Genomic DNA, 21786 nt, shown 5'->3' with positions numbered 1-21786 from the left:
CAGCCCTGGAGTCAGGAGGACCTGAATTAAAATCCAGCCTTAGACACTTGCTAGCTGTGTGACCCTGGGCAAGTCATTTAGCCCTAATTGCTACCCCCTCCTCTCTAAAAGAAAAAGTGGGGTTTAAACAGAAACTACTGTGTCTCAAGTGAATTTTTAAAAGACAGGGGTAGCAATCATGATCTTTGATAAGACAAAAGCAGTAAAAATTTTTCAAAAGCAGTTAGTTAAAAGAAATAAACAGGAAAACTACATTATGCATTTTTTTTGCCTTTTTTTGGAGGGGGAAGGGTAGGGCAACTTGTGACTTGCCCCAGGTCACATGGCTAGTTAAGTGTCTGAGGTCACATTTGAGCTCAGGTCCTCCTGATTCCAGTGCTGGTTCTCTATTCACTGTGCCTCCCAGTCGCCCCTACATTATATATTATTTTACATGGTAAAATCAAATCAATAGCTAATAATACACTAAATGGCATAGTATATAAGTTATTAAAGGAAAAGTTAATTGAATTGGAGAGAGATATAGAATACAAAACTATAATAGCTTGGGACCTCCATGTGCCTCCTTTGAGACCTAGATAAAGCTAATAAGAATAAGAAGTTAATAATTTGAATAGTATTTTAGAAAAGTTGAATATGATAAAGTTTTAGTAATTACTACATGACATTGGAAAGGAATTCATATCTTTCTTAGGCATCGCGTCTTTATGAAAATTGACCATATCAGGCGGCTAGGTGGTGCAGTGAATAGAGCACCGGCCCTGGAGTCAGGAGGACCTGAGTTCAAATGTGGCCTCAGACGCTTTACACAAAACTAGCCATGTGACCTTAGACAAGTCACTTAACTTCAATTGCCCTACCTTCCCCCCTCCAAAAAACAAACAAAAGAAAATTGACCATCTCTTAGAGCATAAATCCTCAAGGAGCTTATATTCCAATGGGTAAACATATTGATTTAATTGTTTTTGTTGTTAAGTAGTTTTAGCTGTGGTCTACCCTTTATGACCCCTTTTGGGGTTTTCTTGGCAAAGATACTGGAGTGGTTTGCCATTTCCTTTTCCAACTCATTTTACAGATGAGGAAATTGAGGCAAACAGAATTAAGTGATTTGCCCAAGGTCACACAGCTAGTATTTAAGACTGAATTTGAACTCAGATCTTTTGACTACAAGCCTTTGGGGGCTCTATCCATTGCCCCACCTAGGGGCTTAGTATAGATGTTTACATAGCTCAGTTGATTTAATTTCTGTGGCAGTTTTTCTCCTAGTTTGTTTGATTAGTCCTACTATACTCTGCCCTGATTAGAATACATTTGAAGTGTTGCATTCACTATTGAGTGTCATGATTTAAGAATGACATTACACTTAGCAACAATGCCAGGTGCTTAATAAATATTTAATGACTGACTGATAAACTGGAAAGTGTCCAGGGGAGAGCAACCAAAATAGTGAAGGGTCTTGACCCCATTAAGAGAATTGGTTGAAAAAAAACTAGGGATGTTATTCCTGGGGAAGGGAAGATGAAGTAGAGAAGCAGGAATATAATAACTATAGTCAAATGTTTGAAAGGCCATCAAGTAGAAGAAAGATTATTCTTTTTGTTCCCAGAGGGAAGAACCAGGGTAAAAAGGCAAAAGCTGCAGGGGGGAGTTTAGTCCTGATGTAAGAAAAAGCTTCCTAATAATTAGAGCCATTCCAAACTGTGATGAATTACCTGGGGGGATAGTGGGACAGACTGCCCATCTACTAGACTCTGGATCTCAGACTTCCAAGAGTCCACAACATCTGGAATGTTGCGGTGGGGATTCTTTTTCAGTTTGTGCTAGACCAGATGGCTTCTGTGATCCCTTCCCATTCTAAAATGTATGATTCTGTGAATATAACAATTTTTTTTCTTTTGTTGCTATTGTTTCATCATTTCATCCATGTCCAACTAACTCTTCATGACCCAACTTGGAGTTTTCTTGGTGAAGATACTAGAATGGTTCACCATTTCTCTTCTCCAGCTCATTTTACAGATTAAGAAATTGATGCAAATGGGATTGAGTGACTTGCCCAGGATCACATAGCACTGTCTGAGATCAGATTTGAATTCAGGTCTTCCTGACTCTAGCCACTGTGCCACCTAGCTGCCCACCCCTTTTTTTCCTTTTGCCATTTGACAAATCAATGACTCCTGCCTCTCTTATATGCTTCAAAGGTACACACATCTCAACTGTACTTGAATACTGGGAATGTTTCTGTAATGTTAGAATGTAAACTCCCAGGGAGTAGGTATTATTTCATTTCTGTCTTTGTATCCCAGTTTCTGTCATAGTACCTACATAGAGGAGGTCTTTAATAAATGCTTGCTAATTGGTTGATTGATGCAACATACCAGTTGCCACAATTTCTACCAAAATCTAAAGGAGAAAAACAATAGTAGCTGCTACCAACATGAAAATCATTTTGGAAAGATCCTCACAGGTAGAATTACTTGAAGATTAAAAGCTTGGATCAAATGGGCATTTTCCTCATAATGTGGGTGCCTAGCATAATCTTTCTTTTTTCAGCAACTATTTGTTAAAAGTCATAAACAGTTGATTGCAAGTAGACTGCCAAGGGAAAATAAGACTAATTTAACCAAAATAAAGACACAGTGTAAACACCATTTACTGCAATTAGGGCCCTGTAATTCATCATCCAAGCTGATCATAATGTTCCAGTAAGGAGTGCCTCAGGTCACTCTATGGGTTCCTTCTCAACTTTTAGAAAAGCCTTTGCAACTCAGTCTATAAGGTGTGTGTGTGTGTGTGTGTGTGTGTGTGTGTGTGTGTGTGTGCTGTTCCTGGGGCTTTCCGCTTGGGAAATTGTTAGCATTTTTCCCTGATGATTTGGAGAGATTATCTCTGGAACAGAAGCTAATATCGTCTTTGGTCCAATAATTAGCCCAGCTAGTGTCCTGTTGGATACTGGGACATAGAAAGGAGCAAGTTGTGATGGTACAAACAAAAGATGACAATAAGACATTGACTAAAGGACAAAGATAGATCCAGGACATATCATGCATGTTAAAGTGTCAGGTGTACTGCGTCAGGAGCAGAGGGAAGTGATCATTTAAAGAGTGAACATTTCCTGTGTTGGCAGGTCAGTGGTTTGGTGATACCACCTGAATGACTTTGAGGGAGATGGTAGAGGTTGAGATGAATTGTGTCATTCACCATTTTTAGTGTGACTTGGTGATGTCATATAGTGAAAGGAGCACCAGACTTGGAGGCCAAAGACTTGAGTTCAGGAGTATTCCGGAACTAGCTTGAACAGGCTTGAGAGAGTTGATTGTTTAATTTTCAGTGTGAACATTTTCACCTCAGAAACAGGCAAATGCTACAGATTAGGACTTACTTTATTATTTTGTTGATTGTCTAGACTTAATAAAATATTGGAGAAAAAGTTAATAATGCAGATAAACTTAAAATTATGACATGTACAGTTTTTCTCCCTTTCCTCTACCCCAGTGAACAGATAGTTAAACATTGATCAATAATGGTGAGCCTGAGTTCAAACCTGAGCTCTTGTCATTGCAACTGTGTGATCTTGAAGCAGTTAGGTTGTATGATATAGATCCATGACCTTGGAATCAGGAAGATCTGAGCTTGAATCCCACTTCATGGGGCATTAGCTTTGTGATCCAGGGCAAGTCATTGAATTTCTCTCAATCTGTTTCCTCATCTATACAATGAAGATAATGTCAGTATCAACCTCACAGGGTGTAGTGAATAACAAATGAGATAACAAACGTAAAATATTTTGCAAACCTTAAAATGCCATATAAATGTTAACTATATAATTTTTTTGCTTTTTGGAGGGCAATTGGGGTTGTGACTTGCCCAAGGTCACACGGCTAGTTTTTTTGTGTTAAGTATCTGAAGTCAGATTTGAACTCAAGTCCTCCTAACTCCAGGGCTGGTGCTCTATTCACTGTACCACCTAGCCATCCCCAATGTTAACTATTATTATTGCTAATACTATCTTTGGTGAGTCACTTCAGTTCACCCCTCTCACCCTTAGCTTCCTCCTCTATTAATAGGGGCATTGTCTACTAGCCACCAGATTGTGGTGAGATTCAAATGCAATAAATAATATGTGGGAATCATTTTCCAAATCTTAAAGTACCCCATAAATGTTACTTTGTCAGGGATTGCTCCTCCTAGATCATGTGTGGATATGGAATCAAAGGTGTCCATCCCTGGAGCAAGTTCTAAATGTCTTTGGTAACAGTATAGCTCAATAATGAAAGGGCTTGGTACATAGATGATGGAGATATCCTCTGAGTGGACACTAATTAGGAAGAGCTACTAATTCAGTGGTCAGTTAGGTCATGCAATGGATAGAGCATTGGGACTGGAGTCAGGTAGACATGACTTCAAATCCAGTCCCAACCACTTCCTAGCTGCATGACTCTGGGCAAGTCACTTAATCCTGTTTGACTCAGTTTCCTCATCTGTAAAATGAACTGAAGAAGGAAATGGCAAAACAGTCCAGTATCTCTGCCAAGAAAACCCCAAATGGGGTCATAAAGGGTTGGAAATGACTGAACAACAACTGACTCAGCGGACCTTAGAAAGGGAACAACTATGATCTCTGTTTCTCTCCCCATCTTCCATACTGTAATAAGAATGTAAATTTTAAAGATCTTCTCTGCCCCTAGGCTAATGTGCACCTGAAGCCTGGGGTGGGGGAGGCTTGTTTTTCAGTAGATACTTCTTGATTGGCCAGTGAGTCAATAAGGTTGTTACATTCTCTGAGCCAGGAGAAGGCTATATAAGCCCTGAAGTGTAGCTTTGTTTTGGGACTCACTTTGAGAAGTGTTCTGTGATTTGATCTGAATTCTGGGAAGCCGTTGTTGAGAGTCCCCCGGCTTTGAAAAACCCAGAATGTGGAAACCCAGATGTTGACTGGGTATGGATGTAATGGTTGGACAGTTTGGAAATCTGTCTACTTGATGTTTCTGTCTTGATAATTATGCCTGTATACTTTGAGGTTCAGGGTGCTGACCTTTTCTCCTGAACAAGGTAAATGATATATGTCTGACTGATTAAAGTAAGCCTGTTAACCCATTTTGAGTTGCTTTCCTTTAACAAAGCAGATCCAAGAACCTGTGGTAGCTGCAAACCCTGAGGACGCTTGGGGTGCTTGCTGCTACACATACGTATCAAGAATCTCCTAAATTTGTCCTGAATAGGTGGAGAAGGACACTCATGCCTTTCCTCAATGCCAGCATCATGGCTACAATAAACACCAGGAATATAATGTATATGCTCTGTCCAGGGAAGCCTGAGCTTAGGTCTTTGATTGCTTTTTCTGTTTTGTTTCTTTCCTTAACTCTATCATCTTGAGTAAAAATGGCTGAACAGCAATTCTAAGATTGACATTGCTAGACTTGAAGACAACCTTATGAGTTTAAGGTATCATAGTTCCTTCAGTCTGACTAGCCGCAGAGTGTCCTACAACTCTTGGAGGATATTAACTGGCAGTAGGATGTATCCAATTTCTGCTCTGACTGGCCAGAAGATGGGAATCTGGTAAGAATTGTTTATACAGTGCAGAGCCAAGGTGAAACATAAAATGCTTATTCGGCATTCTCACTAATTGCTTCATGTTCTGACGTTTGAGACTCTATCTCCCGGGAAAGTATAAGAATGGTTGTCTTGTTGCCATTGTTTGTTTCTATTTTTTGTCAATATGCACTTGTGAGTTTCTTGTGGTTGGCTTTTCTTTTGAGTAGAGGAAATAAATAAGTGTTCTCCATATCTAACTTATATTGTACATTGAGTATTTTTCTGTTTTCTACTCTGGGGAGACACTTCACACGAAGCTTAGCTTAAAGTGATTTTTTCCCCTGGAGATATAGGGTGGGGATGAAAAGAGTCAGAGGTTTGAGGGAAGAATTTACCAGTTCTCTTGAGGAGTTGTATTCTCGTGGGTCTGAATTCCATCCACTCATGCATGCAGGAGTCCAGAGCTGAGAGGAATCCTTAATGACAAAGATGAGGACAAGCATTCCAGTCTCCCTGGGCTGAACAGTGTATTGTGTTGTTATATCAGTCATTGTTACTTTGAAAAGAGCTTTATTCACAACAACTCTGTGAGTCAGGGAGAATAAGTAAGATTTTACAGATGAATAAATTAGTTTAAAAAAAATTAAGTGACTTGCTCAAAGTCACATAGCTAGCAAATGACAGAATGCAGACTCCAACTCTTTTATTGACTGTGTGAACATGGGCAAGTCACTTTTTTGGGGGGGTGGGGAACTCATTTTTCTTCACCTGTAAGATGGAGGTAAATAACACAACCTCCCAGATCTTTTCCAGCTTTATATCTATGATTCTATGACCACTTCTGATTTCTTAGATTGTGGAGTTACCTTCTTAGCAAAGCAGGAAGAGATAGTGAATTATTTTAGTGGATTATTTAACTTCATAGGACACCTTGTTTCAGAAATAATGAACTGTTTCAGAAATAAACACCTTATTTTCAGAAATTTCTGATAAGTATAAATTGTGCATGTGTATTTTCCACTCAACTGAACAGGAATAGTATGAGAGCAGTTAATTATATCCCTTCACTTTATGCTAATTTTTTTTCATTAAACATAATATTTTTTCTGTGTCTCTATCCCACTTTGCTTATATATTATATTAGTTCCAGAATAAACCAGGTAATTTTACCATCTAAAAGATATGAGCTGTTTCCATTGAGCTAGAATGATTTAATTTAGTTAGTTTGAACTTTACTGTAAGTAGATTTGCTGTTGGGGACACAAATAATACACATACACATACACACACATATGTAACACTGGTGGTGTTGTTGTGGAGGGAGGAGTTGCCTGACCAGTATTCAATCATTTATTCTCCTTCCTCTTTTTTGAAAAGTGGAAGAGCAGAATCCTTTTCATGCCTTGTCTGTCTCCTCCCTGGGGGTTGGTTTAGGGTGTGATATTATTTCCCTTTCCTTCCTTTTCCCCTCCACTCTGAAGATTTAATTAGCTACTCCCCTTTATAACAATTAGATCACTTTTAGTCCTGGGCCCTAAGTCTCATAAAATCTTTTCTCTGCTATTTTGTAGGAGTTTATATAAGACAAAAAGTTGTCAAAATAATTATACAAAGTCAGTGTTCTTAGTTAAAAAAAATTTCTAACATTTGGACAGAGGTTTAAGTCTGCTCAAATTTAAATTTCGTGTATTTCCAACTAGCCTCTGGCTTCCTCCATTCCCCCTCTCTCACATAATATAAGCCTTTATGAAAGACCTAGAGTTTCTTTATGTATGAAGCAAAATCAGAAGGCAGAAAGGATTTAGATAAAAGAAGTGAGAAATATTAACAGTATCTGTTATAGTACAGCAATACCTGTTGAGACAAACACTGGAAGGGGAAATTGGAAAAAGAGGAGACCTTTTGGAATTTCCCTCCATTTATTGTTATTATTATTTAATGGGTATTTCATAAAATAGATGACTTGGAAGTATTCTGATGAAAAGGCTAGAGCTGAGTTGAATTACTGAAATTTAGACAGAGGAGAAAAGAGAAACCTAGAAAAAGGTAAATGTAATTGAGAGGTAAACACAATTGGGGCTAAATTTTGATCAAGTACTTACATACTAATGGAAGCAAAAGAGATCCTTCAGAATTATACTGTCTTCAAGGGATGGGAATGAAGAAAGACTAATATTGGAGCTGCCTGAAGTTAGCATATATAGCCTTGTGTTTCAGGTCAGATAGACTCAGTACAGTCTGGTGGTTCACCCCCAATTAATTAGTAAATCAACAGAGAAAGCTATGCACTAAGGGATTTTCCTCTAATGGTACTGCAATATTTGGCAGTACCTCTCCTCCCCTCTCTTCCCCCAATATTTGGCAGCCCCTAAATATTTTAAAAGGAAATGAGTACTTTTGGCCATTGGATGAAGGGCAGATGATACCATACAGGAATCTCTTGTTACTGGTTAAGAAAATGAAGCTATACTTCTTGTATAGAAAGAGCAGTTTTTCCAGTAATGAACTCAGTACAGCAGGAGGCCAGCCAAGTGTTGGAGGACTAGAGGCTCAGGTACAACTTGATGCGGCAGGTCCTTACACCTGTAAAGAGATGGGAGGGAGGAGAGCGAGACCAAATAGAGTATTATGCTCCTCCAACACATCCATCCATTCACCATGTCACTCACTGGACTGAAAGGATCAGTAGTAGGCAAGGTGTCCAAGGAGTTAGTAGCTCCAAGGAATATATGATACCTTATGCCAGAGAAGAATCCTGCTTACGAACTGAAAAAATGCTTCCTAGTAACCAGGAGCAGTAAATTTGCCATTTGGCCTAAAGTGCCAGAAGCCCAACCTTTGCTTGGTTATATGTATACGTGCAAGAGGGCACCCTAGGTTTGTTGTTCAGTCATTTTAGTCATGCCTGTGTGGGGTACAGGGACCCCAAAAATCCCTTATTCCCCAAAATTTTGAAGTCAGAGGTGTCTTGAGGCAAGAACAGGAAGTTTTATTCAATTCTGATGAGAAGAGGGCATTCCTTCCACCAGTATGAACCAGTGGAATGAGGCATGTTACATAAGATGGAACAAGAATTTATACTGTGTTTCCCCAATAATAAGACCCAAAGACCCATCCAGAAAATAAGCCCTCCCCTTACTGTGTAAGATTCCTCTAAAATAAGCCCTCCCCCGAAAATAAGCCCTATTGAGATTGCTACAGTAGTGAAGGTGATCCCCTGCGCTACACGCTACATTATGGTACCCTCTGTATGTACTGCTCCCCCCCCCCCAAACACACGCTGCTCTCCGAGCTGCATCCAATCAGAGCTGCAGCAGTGAGCGTGTCATCCTGTTCTTCCCCAGTGATTTGCTTATTGAATAAAGGTACATTTTTTTGTTCACATTTACCTGTTTATTAAAATTGCTGTCAATGTTCATTAAAATAAGCCCTCCCCTGAAAATAAGCCCTCTGGTGTTTTTCTGTCCCAAAAAAATAATAAGACAGTGTCTTATTATCGGGAAACACGGTACCTTAACACAGTCAAGCCCCCTACCACCATTGTCCCTTCTCCCATTGGCTGGGAGGTGGGCTTACAAAGAACAAGGAAATAGGGGATAGCCAATCCAAATGTACCTATCCTTATTTGGCAAATGCCAAAGTGAAGAAGGGGGAAGGGCTCTCAGAGATTCCTAAAATTCCTGAAGGGCTTATGGCTGATTGACAGCAAGGGAAGAGGGGAAGGGTCCTAGGTTGTATAATTTCTTAGGAAACCCAGGACTCAGTTCTGTCCAGTCTTACAAAAGTCTGTCTCTGGTTTCGAGATAGACTTTCTCCCATCTCCTCATTCTGAGGAGTCTTCACAAAGGGTGCAGAGAGTATACCCCACTCATGTCTGATTCTTTGCAACATTATTTGGGGTTTTCTTGGCAAGGATACTGAAGCAGTTTTCTTCTCTAGCTCATTTTACAGATGAGGAAACTGAGATAAACAGAGTTAAGTGACTTCCCCAGGGTCATTTAACTAGTGAGTGTCTGAGGCTGGATTTAAGCTCTGACCCCAGGTTTAGGAGAGGTTTTTTTGGTACCAGCCATTCTTACTACCTGTCCGGTAAATACCCTTTCTAAAAGTGAATTAAGTATGACTGATCAACAAGGGGATATTATTGGAGATTCATGAGCTCTATTACTAAAAACTCTGCCTTCAGGGTTACTCTTCAAACCCTGACAGCAGTAACATCCACCTTCTGGGGGGGCCTGGACCTCCAAGGTGAATGAAAGTTGGAGAAAGGTACTATAAGGGCATTGAAAAGATACTCAACAAAGACACAGACTGGTTCAAATAGATATAGCACCCCTCCCTCCCCTGTCTTCTTTAGAAAAATATATCTGGTCAGAAAGTATTAGATTATAAGGTCTGTTTATTCTCACAGCAATTATTAAAACTAAGGGTCACTGATTCCTCATGGGCTTCAAGCTCTGATCCCATGGACCAGCCAAGTCTTTGAGACAACATCTCTGCCTTTAAGGGGAAAATTAGCTCCATTTAGGCTTATGTGGTAAGACTTTAAGCATCAAGGAAACTGTATCAACGGTTAGAGTCCTAGTCTCCTGGACCAAAGAAGTCCCTAGGACACACCTTCCTTTTTTTTTTTTTAGGTAAAAACAACTATCCTATCCTAGATATCAGGTATCCTTGTGTTTATTATTCTTACCACACATACCTTCTCTAAGCCTATTGAAAGGGTCCTTCTCAGACAAAATCAGTAGTATATGTCACAAAGGCCTTTGAAATACCAGTGTATCTAACTAGCCCTCTCTGCATCATCTTGAGTTGCAAAAAGACAAATGAATCCAGTTTAGCGGCCTGAACATTAGACTTGGACTTTGGAAAACCTTATTTCTAATACTGCCTCAAATTCTTACTAGCTGAATGACCCTGGGTAAGGCACTTAGCAGAGCAACAAAGCCATATTACCTTTCTTGAAGAACAAGTCAAGAGAGCTTTGACAGGGGTGTGGTGTCTTGGGAGTTTTTCTCGAGCCATTTTATTGTACATTACTGTAGCCAGGAAGCAGAGCTTATAGGCCTACATCTACATCCTGGTGTGCTATTGTTACCAGTATTTAAAAGACACTTCAACTAGAATAAGAAATCATTACTTAGGTGGAGAAACCTCTTTGTTTATATGCTCCATTTTGAGCTCCTTCTTGATTTCCATTCTTGTTTCTCATTTATGAATTTTCATGAGAAGTCCAGAGAGCATATGTTACCTGCTGGCTTGAGAGAAGAGCAGATATCTGAAACAGGAAAGGTAGGCCATTAAAATATGGCTAAGAAAATAGCTCCCTTTAAAAATTAATGATGATGATAGCTATCACTAAGAGAGTGCTCTAAGGTTTGCAAAGCCCTTTACAAGTATTACCTCATTTGGATATCACAACAACTCTTTGAGGTAGGTACTATTGTCACCCCCCACTTTTCAAATGAGGAAACTGAGGCCAGAGAGGTTAAGTGGCTTGCCCATGGTCACACAACCAGTTAAGTGTCTAACACAGGATTTCATCTCTGGTCTTTCTGACTCCAATCTGGCACTCCATCCTCTTTGCTACCTCGCTGCCTCATATACCAAATCCTGTAACACCCATGTAATTTTGACTTTTAAAGTTTATTAAAATTGTGGTGAAGTAAAAAGCAGGTGGAATTTAGATTCAGAGGACCTGGGTTCAAACCTTATATCTGCAGTTATTAAGTATATGACCTTAGACAAGTCTCTGAATTACGGGTTCTTCGGTAAAATCAGAAGGCTGGACTAGATGAATTCTTTGGTTCTTTCCAGCCCTAAATATTTGAGACCACTAAAAAATCTATCCAGTTAAACCTGTTTCATGTGGTGCTTTTAAAAAAGGAAATAACTTTATTTTGGTTGCTCTGGTCCTTTCTTAGCATCACAGTGAACAAAAGCTGGAAAGAAGGAAGTTTAAAGAAGGAGGAAATGGAAGAAGGAAGGCATATAGCCTATAGGTCAAAAGCCTAGGAGGTAGAAGAGATTAGCTCATAGTTTTCTCTTCTGTTGTGGTTCAGTCATTTCAGTCATGTCTGACTCTTTGTGACCACATTTTCAGTTTTCTTGGCAAAGAAACTGGAGTGGTTTACAATTTTCTTCTCCAGCTCATTTTATAGATTAGGAAACTGAGGCAAACAAGTTTAAGTGATTTGCCCAGGATCACACAACTAGTAAGTGTAAGTGTCTGAGATCTGATTTGAACTCATCTTCCTGGCTCCATGCCCAATCCTCTATCCACTGTGCCAGCTAGCAACCCATGAAGCTAGCTGCCTCTACCATCAAAAAACCTAGGTGATACAAAGGAAAGAATGCTGCATTTCCAGTCTTTGTACCTGGGTTTGAATTCTGGCTCTGTCATGTACCACCAATGTCATTTTGAATTAATCATTTTATCTACCAGCTTCCTCACCTATTCAATGAGGGAGTTGGACTATCTGACCCCTAATGCCCTTTGCATATGTCATTGTAGAATCTTAAAATTTCCTAGAATCCCAGTGCTCGTGAATCCCTCCAGGCTTGGAGATTATGACTTGGAGATCACCTGGCCTTCAAGGGAGAGGGAGCAACGTGAGAAGCTTGGATGGTGTTGACATAGTGAGGAGAAGTCCTGATGATCTCGTTGTGGTCATGAGAGAGAGATGTGGGATGCAGTGGTATATGCTGGAGGGGCTGGAAAACTGGAGCTCTACTAATCTGAAATGAAAACAGTTTCAGGTCACCTGCTGTGAGATTTATGGCAGTGTTACATCATTGGGAAACTGTTTCCGTAGTCAATTTGAAGAGTTACATGATACTGCTTAGTTTGGATTGACTCTATTTAATTGAAGGTGGATAGCCTGGGGTAGGGCGGGCCGTGGTTTCACTCAAAGGTAGAATATTATTAAGCATCTTAGCATTCAGGAAAACACCCACTTTTGAAATCACTGATGCCACTAAGAAATACTTTACATGTAAGTCAGTGAAATGGGGAACTGGTCCATGGAACAGAGTTTCTAATTTGTTTCTTGCCAACAGCATGATTAAAGAACTTGTAAAACAACCTATCAGCCTACTATGATGCATAGTTAGCCCTGTAATAGGAGGCCATAGTGGGATCTTATTTGGATTAACATTCAGGTCTGTTAGACTATAAATTACTTTCTTGCTAGGGGGGGAAATGAACTTTTCCTGCTTATCTATATTAAGCTATTCAAAGCCTGGTTTCCTGTACTTTATTGATTCTTGTGGCACTTTATCAGCCTCCCAGGATGCATCTACTTGTCATTAGCCCAATTAAAAGTAGCTCCTTTTAATCTCAGAGCTACTCTCCCTCTTGGGTAACTTATGCAGTGACCAGAAAATGTCAAAGTAGGAACTTGAGTATTGAAATTAATTTTTTTTAACTTGCCCTTTTATTTGATCAGAAAAGTATGATGAAGTTTCTCTACCCATCTTATAAGTTCTGCATAGAAGCCTAAAGTCTAAATTAAAATTAAATGTTACAAGAGAGTCATGCTCTTTGGCTCTGGTTGGCCACCTCTTCATGGAGATCTTGGTCACCTGGGCAAAGAGAATCCTGAACTGATAGAAAGCAGTGCCATTGTGAGGCATCCAATGAAAATATACTTCCTGTAGCACTTGTCTCTGAATAGTGCCATAGAAGATACTGTATATAGACTTGGACCTCTCCTTCAAGAAGCTTCCAAACTTCGATATATGATGCCGACAGACAGAAAATATGTACAGATCCTAGGATTAATATTGGCCCTAAGATGACAAATGAGGGAAATGCCCTAGATAGAGTTTACCTAGGTTTTAGCAAATCTTTTAATAAAGTGTTTCATTCTGTTCTTGTAGAGAAGACAGAAAAATGTTGATGATAATACAATTTAATGAATTCCAAAGTACTTGGATGACCATACTCAAAATATGGCTGCCAGTGTTTTAAATGCCCACTTGAAAGGGGGTCTTCAATGGAATACCCCAGGCAATTCTACTTGTACCTATACTCGGTTTTTTAAAAAATATTTATTTATTTATATTTTAGTTTTCAACATTCACTTCCATAAAGTTTTAATTTTTCTCCACTTCCTTCCCTTTCCCCCTCCCCCAGAGGTCATGCAATCTGATATAGGCTCTACATATACATTCTCATTAAACATATTTTCACATTACTCATGTTGTACAGAAGAATTAGAACAAATGGGAGGAACCATGAGAAAGAAAAAACAAAGCACCTGTACTCGTTAACATTTTTTGCAAATGACTTGGATAAAGGCATGTTGATCAAATATGATACAAATCTTAGAAGGATAGCTAGCACTATGGATAATAAATCCAGTATCTAAAAAAGAGCTTAACAGGCCACAGCAGTGGTTCTCAAAGAGTATGCCATGGCATACTAGTCCATGAAAAATTTTACTGGGCATGCCCTGAAATTTTGGATGTTATATGATTGAGGATGAAAGTTAATTTTTGTTTGTTTGTTTAATATGAAGCATCCTCTCTAGGGCTATTCCTTTAACTTTCATTCACACTCATGGGTTGGGTCCCCTATAGCCTGTTATTTGTCATTGCTGTTGTTATTTTAGTTGTGTCCAACTCCTTGGAACCCTATTCAGGGTTTCTTTGGCAAAGATACTAGCATGGTTTGCCATTTCCTTCTCCAACTCAGTTTACAGATGAAGAAACTGAGGCAAACAGGGTTAAGTGACTTGTCCAGAGTCACACAGCTAATACATGTCCAAGGCTGGATTAGAATTCAAGTCTTCCTAACTCCAGGCCCAACACTCTATCCACTGTGCCATCTAGATGCCACACCTCTACTATTACTTACTCACAATTATTAAAGTTCACTAATAACAATTAATTAATCACATCTATTAGTTCTTTCAGTACTGTGGGACATTGTATACCTGGTCTTGGTGACTTAAACTTACTGAGGACAAGTTGTTACCTTGCTTTCGCTTTGAGATCTAGAACAGGCAGGGCAGGTAGGTGGCATAGTGAATAGAGCACTGGCCCTGGAGTCAGGAGGACCTAAATTCAAGTCCAGCCTCAGACACTTGACACTTACTAGCTATGTGACCTTGGGCGAGTCACTTGACCCCAATTGCCTTACTTTCTTCCCTAAAAAAAAAAAGATCTACAGTAGGAAGGAACCCATTACTTCCTATTAGAGGCTACTCCACTTTATGGACAATTCTAGTTGTTAGGAAAAACTAACATCCTTTTAAATACTTGAAGATAGCTATCATGTCCTCCCTGCCTCACAATCTTTTCTTCTCTAGGCTAAGCATCCCTAGTTTCTTCAGCTTATCTTCATATGGCACAGACTTGAGGTCCTTCAACATTCTGAATGTTTACCACTGGACATCCTCAAGAGTACAGAGGAACTATCACTTCTTATTTCTGGAATTCTTCTTTTAATGTAGCCCAAGTTTGTATTAGAGGTAGCTAAGAGTTCAAATCTGGCCTTACTTACTAGCTGCATGACCCTGGGTAAGTCACTTAACGTCTGTCTCCTTCAGTTTCCTCCTCTGTAAAATGAGCTGGAGAAGCTGGCAAACCACTCCAGTATCTTTGCCAAGAAAACCCCAAATGGGGTCATGGAGAGTAGGACACAACTGGAAAACAACCAAATAGCCACAATGATGACAACAAAAGGTGGTATGATAGATGAACCTAGAGTCAGGATTCTGAGTTCAAATTGGCTGCAGGCACTTGTTAGTTGTGTGACTCTGGCTAAGTCATTTAACTTCTGTCTCCCTTAGTTTCCTCATCTGCAAAATGAGGATAACAGTCCTTACCTCCCAGCGTTGTTTTGAGGATAGATTGAGGTTAACATTTGTGGAGCACTTCGAAAACTTTAAAACCTATATAAATTTTAGCTATTATTTTTGTCAGCTTTTAAAAAATATTTATTTAATTTATATATATAATTATAAAGTATAAATAAATATAATTTATATACATACACACACACATATATACGTGTATATATATATATATATATATATATATATATATATATATAATTTAAATCTGGAAGGAATCTTAAAGATCATGGAAGTTCAACCTCATTTATTTTTACAATTAAAGAAACTGAAACATAACAATGTTTTTACTCCAGGGTACAAACCATAAATTGGGAGAGCCAGGATTTTAACTTAGGCCTTATTTCAATATTCAATTATATATGAACTTGGTTTTTTTGAACCCAGGTATAAGGATTTATGTATCATCTTATTAGCATCTTAAACTTTTAAGACTGTTTTAGATGTTGACAGCTATCCAGAGTGTTAGCTGTCTTTCAACGTCATGTCACCTAAAAATTTTATAAGGACACCACTGTGCCTTTACCTAAGTCTTTGGTTCTAAATGTTAAACACCATAGGTGCAAGAACAGACCTCTGCCATGCTCTGCTGGGGCCTCCAAAGTTGACATTAAATTTACTCCTTTTGGCCAAGTGCCATATAGTATACTCCCACCACCATGCTGTTGCAGGCTCTGATCCCCAACCAAATGTTTTCCACTATATTTCATAGAATATAAGCTCCTAAAAAGTAGGATTGTTTCATTTTTTTCTTCTTTTTATCCCCAGGGCCTAGTACATACCGTATAACTGCTTGTTTGATTGGATGATATGCTCCATTCTGGTTCATGGATTTCCTCATAAGAGTATAACTTTTTACAGAACATGCACCTCTCACAGCTATAGGTAAGAGAAATATTCTTGGCCAAAGAAGAGATAGAGGCAATTATAAAAGGTAAAAGAGAAAACTTTATTTGAAACTGAAAAGTTACTACACAGACATCATTAATGCATATAGGATAAGAAGGGAAGTGATTGAATGGAAAAAAAATTGTTTTAAATTTCTCTGGTAAGAGTTTGAAGCATTAAGTTAAACGCCAAAAATAATAGTTTAATTAAAGCAAATCTATCTCTATCTTTAGCTCTCTCTTTACACATATATGCATGTATCTGTGTACATATGTGTATGTATGTATATATACAATTATATATGTGTGTATATATGTATGTATTTTTATATGTATGTGTGTACACATACACACATAAAATAGCCATTCCCCAATTTAGATAAATGGTCAAGAGATCTGAACAAAGAGCTCTTAAAAGAAGAATTTCAAAGTATTTATTACCACATTAAAAAAACTTCAAATCAGTAATAATAAGAGAAATACAAACCAAAACAACCCTGAGGGCTCTCCTCACACCTTGCAAATTGGCAAAGATGATAAAAAAATGGCAGGAGTCATTGTTGGAGGGGGTGAGGGAATATAGACACACTAATATATTGTTGGTAGAACTGTTATATGGTGCAACCATTTTGGAAAGCAATTTGGAATTATGCAAATAAAGAGACTAAAATGTCCATACCCTTTGAAACAGAGATTTTATTATTGGGCTTACACCCCAAAGAAGCCATCAGTAAGATAAAAATCCTCATAAAATCCAAAATATTTATAGTGACACTTTTTATAATTGTTAAGAATTGGAAACAAAGTGGATGGAGAATTGGAGAATGGGTCAACATATTGTGTATCAATGTATAAATGCAATGGAACATGTAGTATGCAATACAATTACTGTGCAGTGTGAAATGATAACATACAATACAGTGAAGCATGGAGAGATTTATATGAACTGATGCAGACTGAAGTAAGAAGAACAATAAATCTGGGCAGAGAGATTACCCACCAGGTCACCTGTAAGAAGTAGAAGTTATTTTTGAGAAAGAAACTGAGCTGGCCACCAAGATGGTCAATCAAAATACCTTCCTGAGGAGCAAAGAAAGTTAGTAATTATGTTGCATATTTTGTGATATTATGTACAAATATAATGTATTTTTTAAAATTTTTTTTGGAGGGGGGAGGGCAGGGCAATTGGGGTTAAGTGACTTGCCCAAGGTCACATGACTAGTAAGTGTAAGTGTCTGAGGTCACATTTGAACTCAGGTCTTCCTGACTCCAGGGCTGGTGATCTATTCACTGCGCCACCTTGCAGCCCCAAATATAATGTATTAATGAATTAACAAGCATTTATTAGGTGCTTACTATGGGCTAAGCATGGTGCTAGGTGCCAGAGATACAAAGAGAGAAGTGAACTAATCCTTTACATTGAGAAACTTTAAATTTAGCCCAGGGAGACAATATACCCATAGAGGGACACACATGTACACGTGTTCTAGTGGATGCATGTGTGCACATGCACATACAGACATGCACATATACTATGGCTGGTTCCTATATACACATGCCCAAATGCGCATACACATATATGCACATGCCTGCATGTGTAGACCTGCATATACATGCATACATATGTAGATAATGGGAACGGAGTGATAACATTTGGAGGGACCTGGCAAGACTCCAGGTAGAAAGTGTCACAAACCTAACCTTGAAGGAAAGGAGGAATTCTAAGAGGTGGGAGTAAGAATGTACTCTCTCAAAGGCCCAGAGGCAGTAATGTCCTCAGAGACAGAAGGGATGCCTCCCAGTCCATAAGACTTGGGTTCAAGTCCTACCTCTGACACATATGGGCTGTGTAATCCTGAGTGCCTTAGCCAAGACTCTAGGTTGTAGAAATGGTACTGTTCTGCAATGGTGGAAGGAATATCTTCATACTGGGAGCTCCTTGTATCAATAAATCATAGGTGTGTTTTCTCCTCTGCCCCTCAACAACAACAATGATAAATTAGACTCCCTCAGAGTGCACTTTGAAGGTGCTGGAATGAATTCTCTTGGAAGAAGCCTCAGAGGAGCTTGCCTTGGTAGGACCTGGGGATGAACTTCAATATCTTGGACCCTGAAGAGAAAGAAAAGCAGACTTTGGAGGTGGCTCTGGGGCAATTGATTGAATACCAGAACCTTCTTGAATCAAATCCCATTGTCCTCCTCTGTAAAACAGGGGTATGAACAGGCCCACTCTACTTCATTGCATTGTTATGAGAGGCAACGAAATCTATCAAAGAGAATTGAAACCTGGCACCAGAAGACCTGGATTCTTATGAGTTATTTGGTTAGCTAACCAACTAGTTATGAGACTATGCCAAGTCATTTAAATTCTACTGTTTGTAAAATGGGTGATAATAGGTCCAACCACTTCAGGGCTTTACTGTGAGACCCCAACAAATGAAGCTTCACTGAAAAGGCATTGTGTTAGTAGAGTTTTAGAGATTCGAATGTGTTCAAAGAGATAAAGTACTATCAAATGATAATTATAATATCATTAACAGTAAGGTAACGACTACAGTTGCTTGGGTCCTACTGGGGAAGCTTAGGACAGCAGCCCTGGCTGGCCAGTTTTCTGCTGCTTTTTAAGGGCCTTAAGGAAGCCTCGGGGAAATTCTGAAGGCCGTATTTTATCCCTGGATTTGCACAAGGAGTCAATTTTTTTTTTCAAGCTCAGGCTTGATTATCTTGTACGTGGAGCAAAGAAAGAATCCTGAAACTACATTGTGAGGAATTACTAAAGGAAATGTCTGCTATTATAATAATCTTTTCAAACGTCTAAGTGATGGAATGCTAAAAGGAATCAGTTAATCGCAGGAATTTCAATTGCGCACCACTCTATATTGTCAGGGGAAGGAGCACTTTAAGGCTGCCCCCCACCCCCATAACCATTAAGAACCCTTCCTTGGGAGGCAATTGAACCTGGGCCCTAGAGGAATTATCTTTTTTTAGGCAGAAGCTGACATTTGCTATCAATACCAGGTATGACTGTTGCCCTGACCCCTTGAGGGTTCAATACACAGTAGATCTTAGTTCTCTGACCACACTTCACATACTTTTCAGCACTGCAAGGGATCTCAGAAGTCACCTGTTCTAACCTCTCTATTTTTCAAATAAAGAAACTGAGGCCTACCACACAAGGGATTATTTTTAATGCTCTATCCCTCCTGATTTTATCTGGTATTTATCATCAGGCTGTAATTGATAGAGACCGGGACTTGGAACCAGGAAGACCTGAGTTTGAGTCCTACCTCTGATATTTATTGGCTATGTGACTCTGGAAAAATCACTTAACCTCTAATTACTCTAGGCAATTCTATAAAGTTATAAATTGGTAGAGGTTGCGTCTTACCTGAGAGTTTCCTATACCAGTGAATCATAGGTTCAATTCCTATTCCAATCCCTTATGTAATAAGGTTTTAGTGCATGCTCAGATTGCATAAGATGGAAGAACCCATGTGGGAAATGTCAGGGTCCTGCTTCTGGAAGAAGACATCCTGCATTGGCCTAGCACATGGGTATGAGCAGTCTCTTTCTGTTGGCTGTCTAGCTGAAACTGGCTATCTTTAATATGACCAGACTAGGAGAGTTTCAGTCTTTCTTTCCTGTGGCATCCAGGGTAAAGGCCTCATTCACGTACAGCAAGGGCACCATATAAGCTGGAGGGCAGGGATAGGAAAAGAGACACCTTCCTCTCCTTTTAGGCCTTGTGGCTATGAGGAATGGGATTGAAGTTTTATTCTTGTTTCATTTCTCCTTTTAAGTTCTAAGAGAAGGGAATGGAGATCTAGACCAGGAAACTCAAGTCAAAGTGACCTTGTATGCTAGGATTCCTGGTCAAATATTGGAAGCAGCTCAAAAGGAAGACCTGAAAAACTAGGGTGCTGGGCTAAAATGCCAGGGAGCCTTTGGACTCAGGATTTGGTGGGACTAATGCTATGTAGGAACTGAGTTAAACTTTGAACCTAATGCTCCTCTCCTTCCAAAGAATGAGGATTATAGGGGAAATGATGTCCCTAGGTATTGGGGAAAATAATGGTTCTGGCTATACCTTTAGGTAAATATGCCTTTGTAAAAACTAGTCTGCTAGTAAGAGGTTAAATGGAACTGGGGGAGCTATTTGGGGAATATAATTGATGAGCCAATGGCAGAGTTCAGAGACCCTCCTGCCAACCCCCTATTGGGTAGTGGAGAACCCTGAAGGAGGGGTGAATGACAACAGACCTGGCCTTTAATGACACCTACTACCTACACCTACAACCTACTTTATATACATCTTGTATCCCATGGTAGAATGGAAAATCTTTTAAGGCAGGGGCTGTTTATTCACTTTGTCTTAGAAGCCTTTCCTCTCCCTTCCCCCAACCCCATGTTTATCTTTCACATATTACACACTTACTCAGTGTTGGTGAGTTTATCCAGATTTATTTAATCCAAAATTATTTATCCAGATTACATAGCTAGTAAGTAGAAGAGCTAGAACCCAGATGTCCTGCCACCCAAAGGCACAGCATGGAGACAGCTTGATGCGTTTGAAGGAGTCAGATATCAGAGAATCTGGGGTCTATCTCCTGCTGGACTCTTGCTAAGCAACGAGGCACTGGGCAAACCACACAAAGTCTAAACAGGAGTCATTGACTTTTTTGGTATGTGGATTCCTTTGGCAGTTTGGTGGCACCTCAGAATGTTGTAAAATGCATGAAACAAAATATACAGGATAACAAAGCTAAAACCAAAGGTTAATGAAAATAAAGATAGATTTTCTTTTAAGCCTGTTTACAGACTTCCTGAAAATCTAATATTTGCAGATCCCAGTTATGAACCTTAACTCTAGAGACTCAGTTCTATGCATCTGTAAAAGAGGGATGTTTGCTTCAGTTGTTGTGAGGAAAGTATTTTGTAAGCTTTAACATGCTTCTTCAATGAACATGTAGTAAGCACTTACTATATGTCAGGCCCTATGCTAAATACCCAGACACAAAGAAAAGCAAAGAATTGTCCCTGCCTTTGAAGAGTTGATAAACACTTCACATGGTTTGTAATAGAACATTTCTCCCATAAACTTGGGCACCTTCTTCTTCTACAAATTCACATCCCAGTCAGTGGAAATAATGAAAACACCTAGGGAACACACACGGAGGGGAGTTTACGTAAGAAAACTACGTGGCCAGAACACACACATGAAGGTGCAACTCACACCTTGGGTGCTTCACAGCTGCTGATGTCTTCTGGTGATGTCACTGCATTACTCCTTATGGTTTTCCTTGGCACATAGTCTCTGTTAGTTGGTCTTGCCTCATTGTCAATGCTAGGCCTCACTTCGCTGGCCTCATGGTTGCTCCCCTGGGCAGGTGGTTCTTGAGCTTCCAATTTCTAGCAGAGAAATCAGCTAAGATATCACTTCTTTCCCATAAGAAGAATTGGCTCTTCTCTCTCTCTCTCTCTCTCTCTCTCTCTCTCTCTCTCTC

At 39.3% G+C, this 21786-nt stretch overlaps 1 long non-coding RNA gene across 2 annotated transcripts in view; it reads left to right on the top strand.

Moving 5' to 3' along the window:
• LOC138147822 (uncharacterized) overlaps positions 1–21786 on the top strand; it is a 116377-nt gene that overhangs the window by 91987 nt on the left and 2604 nt on the right. For both annotated transcript variants that reach the window (XR_011164903.1, XR_011164901.1), the window contains exon 5: positions 16164–16280. This is a non-coding gene — a long non-coding RNA (uncharacterized lncRNA). The remainder of the gene's footprint in view (positions 1–16163; positions 16281–21786) is intronic.

This window comes from Petaurus breviceps, unplaced genomic scaffold (assembly GCF_028583685.1).
Source record: "Petaurus breviceps papuanus isolate PSGF00001 unplaced genomic scaffold, PetGlider_PUasm1.0 90808, whole genome shotgun sequence".
NCBI lineage: Eukaryota > Metazoa > Chordata > Mammalia > Diprotodontia > Petauridae > Petaurus > Petaurus breviceps.
Note: the sequence above shows the minus strand (reverse complement) of the source record. Positions and strands in the feature narration are given on the sequence as shown.